At 39.9% G+C, this 12,447-nt stretch overlaps 1 protein-coding gene across 8 annotated transcripts in view; it reads left to right on the top strand.

Moving 5' to 3' along the window:
* The window catches only part of plce1 (phospholipase C, epsilon 1), a 78,908-nt gene that overhangs the window by 23,931 nt on the left and 42,530 nt on the right, over window positions 1-12,447 (top strand). The window lies entirely within an intron of this gene.

Raw genomic sequence — 12,447 nt, 5'->3', positions numbered from 1 at the left:
CGTTCCTGCAGGGACACTTTCACTGTGTTGCAAGATACAACGCACAAAAACAACTGTATAAAAGTCTAGATGAACTCAAAGCCTATATGTGTCACTCGTTAGATGAAAACCACAATATAGTGTTGAAGCTAATAAAAATACTTAGAATTTTGCTCGTTTTGGCCAGTTTATTACCCTCTATGTGTTATTACCCTCTGTATGTGTTACAGTATTTCCATACTTCTCTCGTGATATAATCACTGGGCCAAACAAGCCACACAAACCTCTAGCAGTTTTTTCGCAAGACATTTGCAGGCAAATGAACTAGCAAATATTTCTCCAAAAAACAGATAAAGTGAGAGCCTGAAGCAGTTGTGGGTAGTGCTTTTGTTATTGTGTTATTGTTGAAACTCAAAGAATAACACAATTGCTGCAAAAAATAGCCAGCCACCTCCCCTTCCTAACGCTTTAGCTCATAACTTAACAGGTCAACCAGAGGGGATTTAGCTAAAATTAAACCCTTAAGCTTCGCAGGATGCTGTCGAGTGATGCTTTTAATTGCATCTTTTGCTTTTGCATAGCAGCACTTAAATGCATCACCAAAGGCAGTGAGATTTAACAAAATAAAGTTTCTTTTGGTGTAATTTCAAATTGAACACCATTGACTAAACTGATAAGGCATATCTGAGTAGTTTTGGGAGCCCCCATACACAAACACAATCAAATCTGGCAGCCAGCATGAGGTTCATCAAGTGCTGTTTAAAATATAGACGACAACTTAAGAGGTAATGAGCAGTAGCCATGTAGTCCTTAAGCCTTGATCTGGATTGAAAAAGCATTGCATAAAAGTGCTTTGCTCATATGCCCTCCCCTCTTTTTTTAATATAAAAAATATGATGACAACTGCTGTGATAAAGAGAGAGAGAGAGCTGGTTGAACTGGGACAGAGCATAGCCGTATAAATAGGCCTCTGGTGCCACCTAGTGGAGGATAAAATGTTTTATTGTGCAGATGAATTTGGATTGCTGAATATTTTTGGTATGTGAGCATCTAGGGCTGCTGAACCTTGAGTCTTGATTAATGTTTCATGAGAAATCAGAAATTCCTGGCATACAATCTCAACTTACTGATGCTCTTTGATCTCCGTTTGGCGTGTGGGTCTGTGCGTTTGCGAGTGTGCTCGTGTAAGAGAAGGATCTGCACACTTTAGTAAATCTGTGCCTTTCTAAGTAGACTTACTTTGAGATGAAGGCTGTTGGTCAGGTAAAAAAGTCGGCAATGTCACAGTTTTGGAAACATCAAAAACTTTTTTTTTTTTCTTTGCTTTTTCAAAAGTCTTGCCATAGAAGAAGAATTGAAACTATTATTAGGCTATTACATTATTACCAATTACTGCCTTGCCTTCAAAATGTCAGAATGAATGATGTTTGTCACGTTCTGTAAAGCTCAGAATAACCTGTTAAACAGACTCATTGTACCCAACTAGAAGTCATATACTGGAAGTTATAAATTATTGTTTTATTCTGGACAGTTGTTTTTTGTAATGGTTTACATGCTTATCCACCAGATGGCAGCATGCTTTTTATATAAACAGTACGTTGTCATTTTCAATATTTATCTTTTCAGACTGTGTCTTAATATAATCTATATTTTGTAATAAGGACTCCAGTGTGGGGATGGCTGGCGTCTCTGCTCAGTGGCTGAAAAATTTGCAGTCTGTCAATGACAGACTGCAGTATATTATCGCCTTAATTAATATTGATCCAATAACATGTCTTCTAAAGGCAATTAACGCAGTAGATGTTGTATGATACATGAATCTGACCCCTCATTACTGGCTTAGGAGACTAGACTCATTAACTGCGTATTGATCAAAGCAAAGACCGAGGGCAGGCCAGCTGTTTGCTTTGTTCTGAAGACCACTTTGATGTCAGCTGCGCATGAAGCAGATTCATTTTTCCACTTGATTAGGCGCACGCAATAGGACACACTGTATTCTGTTAGACCTGTGACTGTTCCGATTATGTGTGTCCACACCGGAGGGTACGCTCCGATTCCCTCGATTATGGCACAAAAGAGCCCAGGCTGTAGTTTTTAAGCAAATTCAAACACCTTAACGTGTGGTAGCATGTTCTTTTTTCTTTCTTTCCCCTCTTTTCTGTTGTAAGTTGTTATTACTGGTTATGATAACACTTCAGCATAACAGATATTTTCTCTCACAAAAGCCACTTGTGTTTCTCCAAAACACAAGTAACTCGGTCGCCGCGTGTTTAATGAATCGATCATCCCCACACCGCACATTTTGTTTGCCTCTGCTTATCCACGTAACTATAATCAAAGAATTCTTCTGCTAATGTTTTAAACTTGGCTGCCATTAACTCGCCTCTTTTATTTATTCATCTGTTGACCGTCTCTGACGTGTAAGCAGAGATTGTGTTTGCACACGTAATAATGATACAGAGTTTGTTTGTAATAAACTGCAAGAGCTGTGGGCTACCACGTGTGTGCTGGCTTCAATCGAAAAGCTGTAGTACTGGTCCCTTAATTAGAGGTTGGCATAGAAACACTCGCCAGAGCAAGGCTAATAGCAAGCGTCAAGTGGCTGTACCTCAGCTTCTATTGGTTCATTGGTCCCATAGCGTCACCTGAATAGCCAAGCTATGGCACATGAATATTGTTTAGCCATTATAAAGCTCTAAAGGTGACAACAGGTTTACTGCCGTTGGCTTTTCAAGGATCATTTAATGTTGCTGGAAAAAAAATGTAGTCAATCAAGCTTTTTAATAAGCAACACCACACATTCCCTATTAACAACACATCCGGTGTAACCTCTGTTAGCGTGTGATCTTTGTTAACGCGATATTTTTTTCATCTTAGGCTGACGGTCAAACAGTAATCAGTTGTAGCTTTGCACAGTCTACCACCTCCCATGAATTAGTTTAAAAGTAAAATAATAATAGAAGACTGTAGTTAATTGGATTGTGTTTTACTCTTCTTAAGACTGTTTATTTACAGTATAATACCTTTAACGTTCACAATAGGCTCAGATCAATTTCCCGATCTTGTTCAGGAACCACACGTTATCTTCTTGTATTCCTAAACGTAACTAAGCACCTTTGGTTTCTCATTTTTGATCCAGTTAAGTGACTTATGGGGTCTTTTTTGTCTCTTGAGGAAAGAGGGGCTTCAGTGATTAATTACAGGTTCTGTGTAATTGTTTTGAATGAAAACACAGAGGCCCCGTTTAAGTTCGGTCAGACATTGTTTACACATTGGACAGGCTCCTAGAGAAGGATCGATTGAAACCTTGTATACCAGCGTTGCCTGTGTTTCTGTGTGTTTATAGTGTGCTCCCTGATAAAATCTTCCCTCTTGTTGCTGGGTTGTGATGGGCTTGTTGCCTCTTAACCTAATATGGGGGTACCCTCTCTGTTTAGGGAGAGATCTGAGTCGCCGTCTCGTTTCTTTCCCTACTTTCTTTCTCGCGCCCTTCTTTCCCTTCTCTGTTAGTTTTTCAGAGATCTCTTACACTCCCTCTCTTCCTTCGTTTCTCTCATGCTCTCTGCCGGTCAAGCCCTCCTCTCTCACTTCTGTAAGTGTGCACACACACTAAGAGGGATTGGAGCTCTGTGCTTTTCCTTTCTCTTCAATAGATCAGCTTATTCTGTGCTACAGTAAGTAAACTGCTTACTACAAGTTCTTGCCATACTTAGAGAAAGAGTGGGGAAAACTCCCTTTCAGCTTTAAGCATCTTTTCATTCTGTCTTGTGGCTGTAGGGGACTGCTCTCAGATCTTGCTGTCTGATTAGTGTTACAGCAACAGGCTTTGGTGTAGTTCATTAAGTAGAATGTCTTATGCAACACTGAACACAGGGAGAGTCTCGGCATGGTGCTATCAACATGCATTTGAACTTCTCTGCTGTGTTTGTGTTCGCTTGAATGTGGAAGAAAAGAAAGCAGCGGACTTTGGAAGAGCTTTTTAATTTCACCTGTCAGTTGATGGCTTGCTAAAAGTGTCAAGGTAAGAAAAGCAACATTGGTGTCCAGTGTACCCTAACAATAATGTGATATAGGAGTAATAACTGAGCCATTGTATTTCGTCTAACTCTCTAAAAAGACACCTTTCTTTTGCATGTAGTAGGTGGAGTTATTTATTCCTAATACTTTCAAAAGTGAAAAACATCCATCACGCTTATCTCTGGCTGTCTGACCAAGGCTGTGCGCTGTTATTTAAGCGAGTGTGGTGGCTCGCTGTAGTATGACATCATGAGAACTGTAAGTGGGGGAGGGTGGTGGTGTAGAGGGGTCCCACTGGGTGCTCTGGGTAATGGGTTTTAGATTGTTTTGGCCATCATGATGACCCCACTTCTTTTCCTCTCTCTCTTCCTCTCTCCTCTGTCTTTTCCGTAATGCTTCCTCATTTGCCCTCAAACTTCTCTGTTCTTTTTTTTTTTCCTACTAATTTAAGTCCTACCTCCTTCATGTGAGGATGGCAATAGGAACATCCTCATCAGCAAGGATTCGCACCTTTACTTTGTACTTTTTAACCATAAAGAGACTGCTTACATGACCACATATTTGCTTCATTGATTTAGTGTTTTGGTTGTGGGCTGGATCTTTAGCTGTAGTGCTAATCGTTGCAAGAGCACCCATCGACCCTCTTATCAGCTGCTTAGTGGCACACTTTGTGTCCTGTCTTTCTGCTCTTGCATGTATTGATTTGTGTGCACAACACTGTAAGTAAAAACAGTGAACTTATATTTAACATGAAAAAATATTCTTCACCTTAATGTGAAGTGGATCGTAGATACTACCTGATAACTAAGAGTTAAAAAGCAAGATTACTTATTCCATCTATAATTGTTTTGTTATTAACGTGGTACTACTTTCTAATGACTCATTGACCTGATGTCTTAATTCAGTTTAATTGAATTCAATTTTATTTATCTAGGACGCTTCACAATGTAAGGTGTAATGTACTGCAGAGAAGACCCCAACAATCAAACCACCCCCTCTGAACAAGCCCTTGGCAACAGTGGGAAAGAAAAACTCAGTTTTAAAAGGAGAGCCCTCTAGCAGAACCAGGCTCAGGGAGGGGCAGCCATCTCCCTGACTGGTTGGGGTTGATGCAAGCTTACAAGTATGATAGTTGGACTTTATTTCCTGTCTACTCACCAATTACTCTTTGAAAATTAGATTATTTAGTCCCTTCCTGTGCATACATTTATATGTTGCAATTTCTCTTGGCTCTTGTTTCCTTTGCTTTTTCTTCTTTTGTTCTTGCATGACCTTAAAGGATGCCCAGCAAGTGCAAGCACAAACTTAGAATCTGTGCAGCATGTTATTGTAGTTGCTGCATTTCAGTTCATTTTGTTTTAGTTTCTACTAAAGTACTTTGCCCACAGTTTTTGTTTTTTTTGTTTTTGCCCATCACTCTGCGTTTTCCACTGCTCTCAACTCTGAACATGACGCACGCACAATAATACCCTAAGCTTGTTAGAGGTGTGAGGCAGTGCTTGGGAGGTGGGCCCAACTCTTGGATCTCTGGTAAAACTGCTCCTTGTGAAATTCAACAGGAGGATTATGATTCAAGTCACCGTTGGCCGTGCCTCTCCATTTCCTGTGTTGTGCTAACCTGTGTTTTTCTCTTTTTCACCTCCCTTTTTGTATTTCCTGCACCACTGTCTTATTTTTTTTGTATCCTTTCCCCTCATTTCTTTTGCCCCCTTCATTTTCACCTCCTCTTCCACTTAATCTTGTCCTGGTCGTTTTCTTAATTCCTCTCCTGCTTTTTGTTGAGCCTCGCTTCCTGTTTTGACAAACCTCCCTCAGACGTTTCTAATTGTTTGCTTCCTATTATTTTGACCTTTTTATGCTTCTGCCTTGTACAACCAGGCTTTCGGACGCTGTACGGGACGCTGAAACCTGATTACACAACAAGGGATCTAGTAGCAGCAAGTGGCATTACTAGTGGTATTTCATGAATAATGGGCTGTTATGAAACAGATTTAAATGTATTTGGAGTTCTAATATATACCTCTTGCGACTATATTTTTATTTTTGTTGCTATCACAGTTGTGTTTTTGCTGTAACAATCAAAGGGAATGTCAGTGGGAGTTGGGAATCCCTTGAAATCATTTTCCTTTTTGTGGGATCCCAAATACCCACATGCTTACAACACCCACATTACAATGACAGAACAGTATTGCATGAATCTAACCCACGATGACCCTCCCACTGAACATCTGACCTATAGTTATATCTTATGTGTCAACTGAGCGCATGCTGCTGCCAGTCTAGCACTCAATGTGCCTCTTATGTACCGCACACTCCCCTTGTCTCCAGTTTCATCTTTTTTAATGTGGTTGACAAGGCCGAAGCGCTCGCTGAGATGACGTTTTGTAATCAAGAAGCCAAGACAGTGCATGAAAAAACAAGTGCAAGCTTTGTGTTCATGAATATTCAGTTCTGATTCTGTGCAGCAAGTTGTAGGCATTTTTTTTCCTGAGTTCATCTCTAATGCGTTGCAGGTGCTTGACTATGTGAATGCATTCCTAGCACCAGTCCGCTTGCTCTTGATTTCTAATTTCTTCTTCACATGTTTTGATAAGTGAGACTTTCTCAAGAGATTCTGTGTTTATGTAGACCAAAGTATGGAGTCTACTGTCTTATTCAAAGCAGATACTCGGACTCAGACATCAGGGTTCTGCAGTCTAAACACTTATTCTTCAAAAGATGAGCTTGAAGGCTGGACGTGTGTTTGTTCAGAAGTATAAATACACAGATCATAGAGTAAATACAGTGTTACATGTATACTCAGCCACTACAAACTGAGCGCACACACTTATAAAACAAACATGAACAACAGCACTTCCAAGTCCGCGGCCCTCTTAGATGCATTGTTTTTGAAAGACAAAATCACATTTAATTGTTTAGAAATGTTGCAAATGGATGTTTATGGTTAACATAATTATTAATGATTTTTAATTGCATGTCTATAGAGGCCCATTTTCAGTTGTTGCAGCATTATGCTGTTGACAAAATAAAGATTTTGGTAGCATGATGCCTGCTTTCCTGGTTTAAAGCTGAAAACTGGCTTCAACTTTGAAAGAAAGAAGTGGGAGGCTCTGGAGCGTGAGCAAGAAAAAAAGACGAGACTGAGAAACAGATGCCACTTCAGGAAATCCGACGGTGTTGGGCATGATCCCCAGTGTCCTTGAACGTCACTGAAATAAACACACTTTATGTGTAAGAGTGCTTGAAAGTATACCAGGGCTTGAAGTGTTGAGGAAGGAAGACCTGCTGAAAATCAGTTACTTCAATTTGCAAGAGAGGTGTGTCGTTCACACTTGAATGTTTGGTTATTTTCGCAAATGAACATTAACATTTTATAGAGCCTGCATTTTTCATTTAATGCATAGCAGTGTAACTATAAATACATTAAAAAATGAGACATAAACGTAGACGCAAATGAGCACGGCGCTCAGTCAGTAGTGAGACTGTCCAGGCTCAGGGTGCAGGAAAGCAAACATTACCTTCTGGAGACAGTAATGGCAGGAAAGGTTAGAACAGAGCAGGACAGTTCGGAGAGTTTCTTAGTGATACAAACCAGGATTAGAGGTTGCCGGGATAAAGAGGATGGCGTGATATGTGCATACATATAAATCTGCACCGGTGATTGGAGAGTAAGAAACACGTTTGCACCTTATCACATGTTCAGCCCGAGTGGCGGGACATCTTCTTGGCATGTTTGGGTTTGCTTGGTTTATGTCCTTTGATTTGGTTTATACTTTTCCTGGGGAGGGTGGGGTTAGAGTGTCCCTGTGCTGAGATAGAAGAGCTGCTGTCCATAACTCGCCCCTCACCTTGCTTTCAAATAGACGAGGCCCAGTTGATTTAAATGTTCTCGTCGTGTTGGGTGGGCAGGTTTTCACGTGTTCCAGCTTCGTCGGCTTCACTTTCGCCGCATTAAAGCAAACACACAGTCCAAAATCATGTGATTGAGTTTTGAAAGATTAGGCTGTGCTGCATGTAAAACTTCTAGTAATTTGTAGTATTTCAAGAATGATGTTGTGGATATTCAGAGAATTACAGAGTTCATTTCTATGCTTGGAGAAGTCAGTTTTTGGCAGTTCGAAGAAAAAAAAAATGTTTTCAGCTACAGTGCTTTTTCTTCATACTCTACTATATAATTTATTTGTATGTTGTGCTCTTTGGTCCTTGTGTTTCAAGGCACAAACTCTGAGTAAAGTTTTACTTGGATGAAAAGAATAAATAGCTTCTAATTTATGCTTTGGGAACTTTTTGTTAAGCAGTTTAAGAACTCAGGGTTGCTTTAATATGAAATGAAAGAGAAGCCTTAAATATGTTAGGGTCTTCTTGAAGGCGAAGAAATACAATGTATTCATGCTAATCTTTAATGTAGAAAAGGGTAGGTTCTAATTTTGATATTATTTATTAATCAAGCAAATATAATCCACATAAGATAATAGAATGAACTGAAAATTCCGGTTTCAGGTTGAATACCTTGAAGGACTAATTAGCTTGTTTTTATGCATCTATCAGTCATGAAATCTGTCGTGTTTGCAAGAAACTGTCATTGTAAACACACACCTACATTTTTCTTCCTTCCTGCAAAGCATTAATTGTATTGGAAAATACAACCAGTAACCTCAACTAACCTAGACCCTCCAGGATGCTTCTAAAAGTAGATTTAAGACAGAATGATGCATTTCTGTTCCTTGAATGTCAGCTTCGTGGGAGAGTGCATCTGGGGGGGGGGCATGGTACTATTACAGTGGTTTGCCTAATCCCATGTGTACACTTGTGTTTAATTGCATGATATCATTACCAGATTCAAGTGTGTTTGCGTGTGCATATATGGAAATGGTGGAAAGGCAAGTGGAATATACAGTCGCGCCGTCTTTTCTGTGGCATTTTGCATTTGGCAGCTGAGCAGTGTTGAGCCTCGGTACTTAAACTTTGAATAATATATAAACAGAAGTATTTGCAGAGGAGTGTGGACGCACACGTTGGTGTCACTGCTAGAAAGACACTGTTGATGGAGGTCAGGGGGTGTCATTGTGAGTGTGCATGTGAGATTGGTCGGAGAGATCAAAGTAAAGAGTTCAAGATGTGGATCGTTTGGATTTCAAAGGGATTGCATGAGCGTCTTTGGTGTCCAGCATGCTCATACATGACTTTATGCCTCTGGCATGATATACATTACGGCACGGGCATGAGTCACAATGGGTTTGGGTGTCTGCATTTTAGCATGTGTTTGCATACGTGTGTCTTTGACTGTGTGCATTCCAGCTCGAAGTTCAGTAGTCTGTGTGGTGCCCTGCAGTGCCCCTTGCTAATCCATTCCCAAAATGGCTGTTGCCAGGCAGAGAAATTACCCAGCAGGGTGCTAATGGGACTAAATAGGAAACTCAGCTCTGTAGGTTTTATTGAACTCATAGCTTATATGTCAGGTGTAATTTTATTTTCTTAATATGCCCAATTAGCTGTTGAAACCATTATAAGCACCACACAGTTGATTCCTGTCCTCGGTTTAAGGTGTATGGATGTCAGCAAGGCTCAAACAAACATGCTCATAGGAACATAGAACAACTGCACCGTCACATCGGTGATGCCATTTTGCCCCGGTTGAACTCAAAGGTGAAAAGGAAATCATCTATCTAAGAGAAAGGTATGAAGGAAATGTCAGCTGTCAGGAGCTAACCTTGGTCGCAGTACTGATAGAAGGTAGGTTGACACCATACAGTAAGTGGCAGCAACAAATGACTTTGAGTCCACGCTTTCCAAATGTCCAGGAATGGAGAAACAACATCATGTAAGATTTTACAACTCAACTTAAATTGTATAGCTTAAAGGATACAGCATAAATCCAGTATATACTTCCTATGCAGCACAGTTTTACTCTAGCTGAGCACTTAAAGCACGATAGATTTGTCCAGAATGGTCCAAAATACAGATCATATACCAAACTGTAGGCAGTTACTTTAAAGACAATCAGCCAAACTGATAATATGTTACGTCCATGGGAGCTGAGTGGGTGCAGCCGCTTCTGGCATTCACAATTCCCCTAAACTGAGCTTAAGTCATTAAAATTTCTTGCACATGCACAGTGTAACATGAGATACAATGCTATATTAGTAGCAACTAACTGGCTGAATGACAAACTCAGCAGTGTTCTATAATATGAAGAAAAATGTGCCTGTGTATGTTGAATATATGGTGACCTGTAGTTTTGGAGTTTAGCCTAAAAAAAAAAAAAAAAGGAGGAGGTGGGTTTCCTTTTAACTGGAAATTCAGCCTCTTTCCCCATGTGTTTGCCTGAAGTTTGATAATGACTTTGTGTGTGTGTGTGTGTGTGTGTGTGTGTGTGTGTGAGGACAGCTGCTTTGTGTCGATCAAAAGCAGCAGCAGCAGATTCCCTGCAGTGTCCTCTGGAGTTGAGCTCACTTTAGCACACGTACATGCTTGTACGCACTCTTTTTCTTACTTTGTTAGTTCCCAATTTTCAGGTCTGTTGTGCTACTAAAACATTTGTTACATGTTTGAAAGAGTTAGTGTTACAGGAGAACAACAGACTTGATGTTGCCCCATGTGATCGCCACATAATGGATTACCTTGACTTTTTTCTTGTGTCTAAAAGAGCTGCTAGACTTATGGACCATTGTTTAGTCTGGGATTCATTGTTTTGGTCTTTCTCAAAAGCTGTTATAGACGGGGGTTATTCATTATTACAGCGACTTATATTTAAAAGTCTTAAAACAGTTGGTCGCTTTACAAAAGTGTCTTGGACTGCCAGATATTTTACAGGAGAGGAGAATACCAGGAAAAAAGTATCCAACAAAATAAAAGGAAATCCTTGAATCCATCCATGAAAATGAGGCCACATCTTTGGTGATTTAATCAAATGTCTTGTTATGGCTTACGAAACGTTCAAAACCACAACATATTTAAGGCTTTTTATGACTAATAAAAAGATCAAATACTCATATCGGAGAAAAACAAAACACTTTGATAATTGCTTATCAAAATAATGTACTTTCTTTTTGACTCCTTGAATCAGTTGCACCTCTAAACAGTTTATAGATGTAATTCTGTAGTCTCTATTTCTTCTGTTTTGGGGTTATTTGCAGCTGCTTGGTCCACTGGCATTTCTGTTGCTTTGATACTCAGTATTGGAGCATTCATGCAGTGTTTACTAGCAGCGAAACTTCTCTGCCCATGAATGTTTATTACTAATGGGAAACAGAAAAAAAAATCAAGCTCTAATTAACTCAAATTCAACCCCTTTTAAAATGCAGAATAAATATTAAAAGGCACGAGTGCTATGCTTGGCCCAGGTCAAACATGGCGTTCATTGTGGAAAAACTACCCTTTTAAAGTAGTAGACTTAATGTCTGTTCGGTGGACATGCACAGTCTCTAGATGCCAGTAAAGGAAGGTCTTTTATGAGAAATGTTAGATAAGAAGAGGGAAAGAACTGGGAGAGGCGATTAGCCCAAATATGCTTAATGTCAGTTTTATATTTTTTCCTTCCAACATGTTGTTTAAAGTTTAGGCTTTTGGTAATTATGCTCACTCGCGTGCGTGTGCGCGTTTGTGTGTAACCCTTCTTCTTTGTGTTTCTCACTCTTGACTCTGACTCTCTAAACGTGCAGGCTGATATGTCTCCTTTCCCTGGGGATGGTCCAGATCTGACAACAGCTAGGCCTACACCCCATGCAGGAAACCCATCCCACTGAGATATAATATGCACGGTTGTGCATGTGGATATTATGCCACACCAGTGCCAGTCAGTGTCTAGTATTTGTATAGACGTTAGCTTTTCTGCAATCTTGCTCCTTTTGCTTTTTTTTATCAAGCAGTTGATGATCATACACTTCGAGGAATATGTCCTCATTAAACTTGTATTGTGTTCATTCCCCACTCTAAAACCAGTATTGATTTTTTTGCCCCATTGTGATATCCATCCTCAGCATGAACGCCCGCTTACAGTGCCACAAAATCTTTTTCTTAATAGCGTTTCTCTGAAATCTGTGCCAGCAGAGCCCCTGTGCAGGTTCAAACAAGGACAAGGAACAAGCGATATTTTTTTGATAATTGTTTCCTTTAAGTCAGATGGATTTTTTTCTGAGAAGAGCATGAAATAAAGGTCAAAATGTTCACCCAGTAAAGCTTGACAGCTGCCTCCAGCCTTCTCCTCTCCATCTTCCTTGTTATTCGCCTTTTTCTATGTACCACATATCTGTCTGTCTCACTCTGTCAAGGTCTTTTTCCTCCCTTTCTTCCTATCTGTTTTGTGCCTCAATCGCAGTTCTCTCAGTTAATTATTTCTTTTGAAGCTTTGATTTTTTTCTTGTCATTGAAGAGAAATTGCTTCTAAGAATGACTATGTCGAAGAAGCTCATGATAGTGACCTCTAATTCAAATGTTACACAATACACTGCA

The sequence above is a fragment of the Astatotilapia calliptera genome, chromosome 3, assembly GCF_900246225.1.
Source record: "Astatotilapia calliptera chromosome 3, fAstCal1.2, whole genome shotgun sequence".
Classification (NCBI taxonomy): domain Eukaryota; kingdom Metazoa; phylum Chordata; class Actinopteri; order Cichliformes; family Cichlidae; genus Astatotilapia; species Astatotilapia calliptera.
This window is presented reverse-complemented; position numbering and strand designations above follow the sequence as displayed.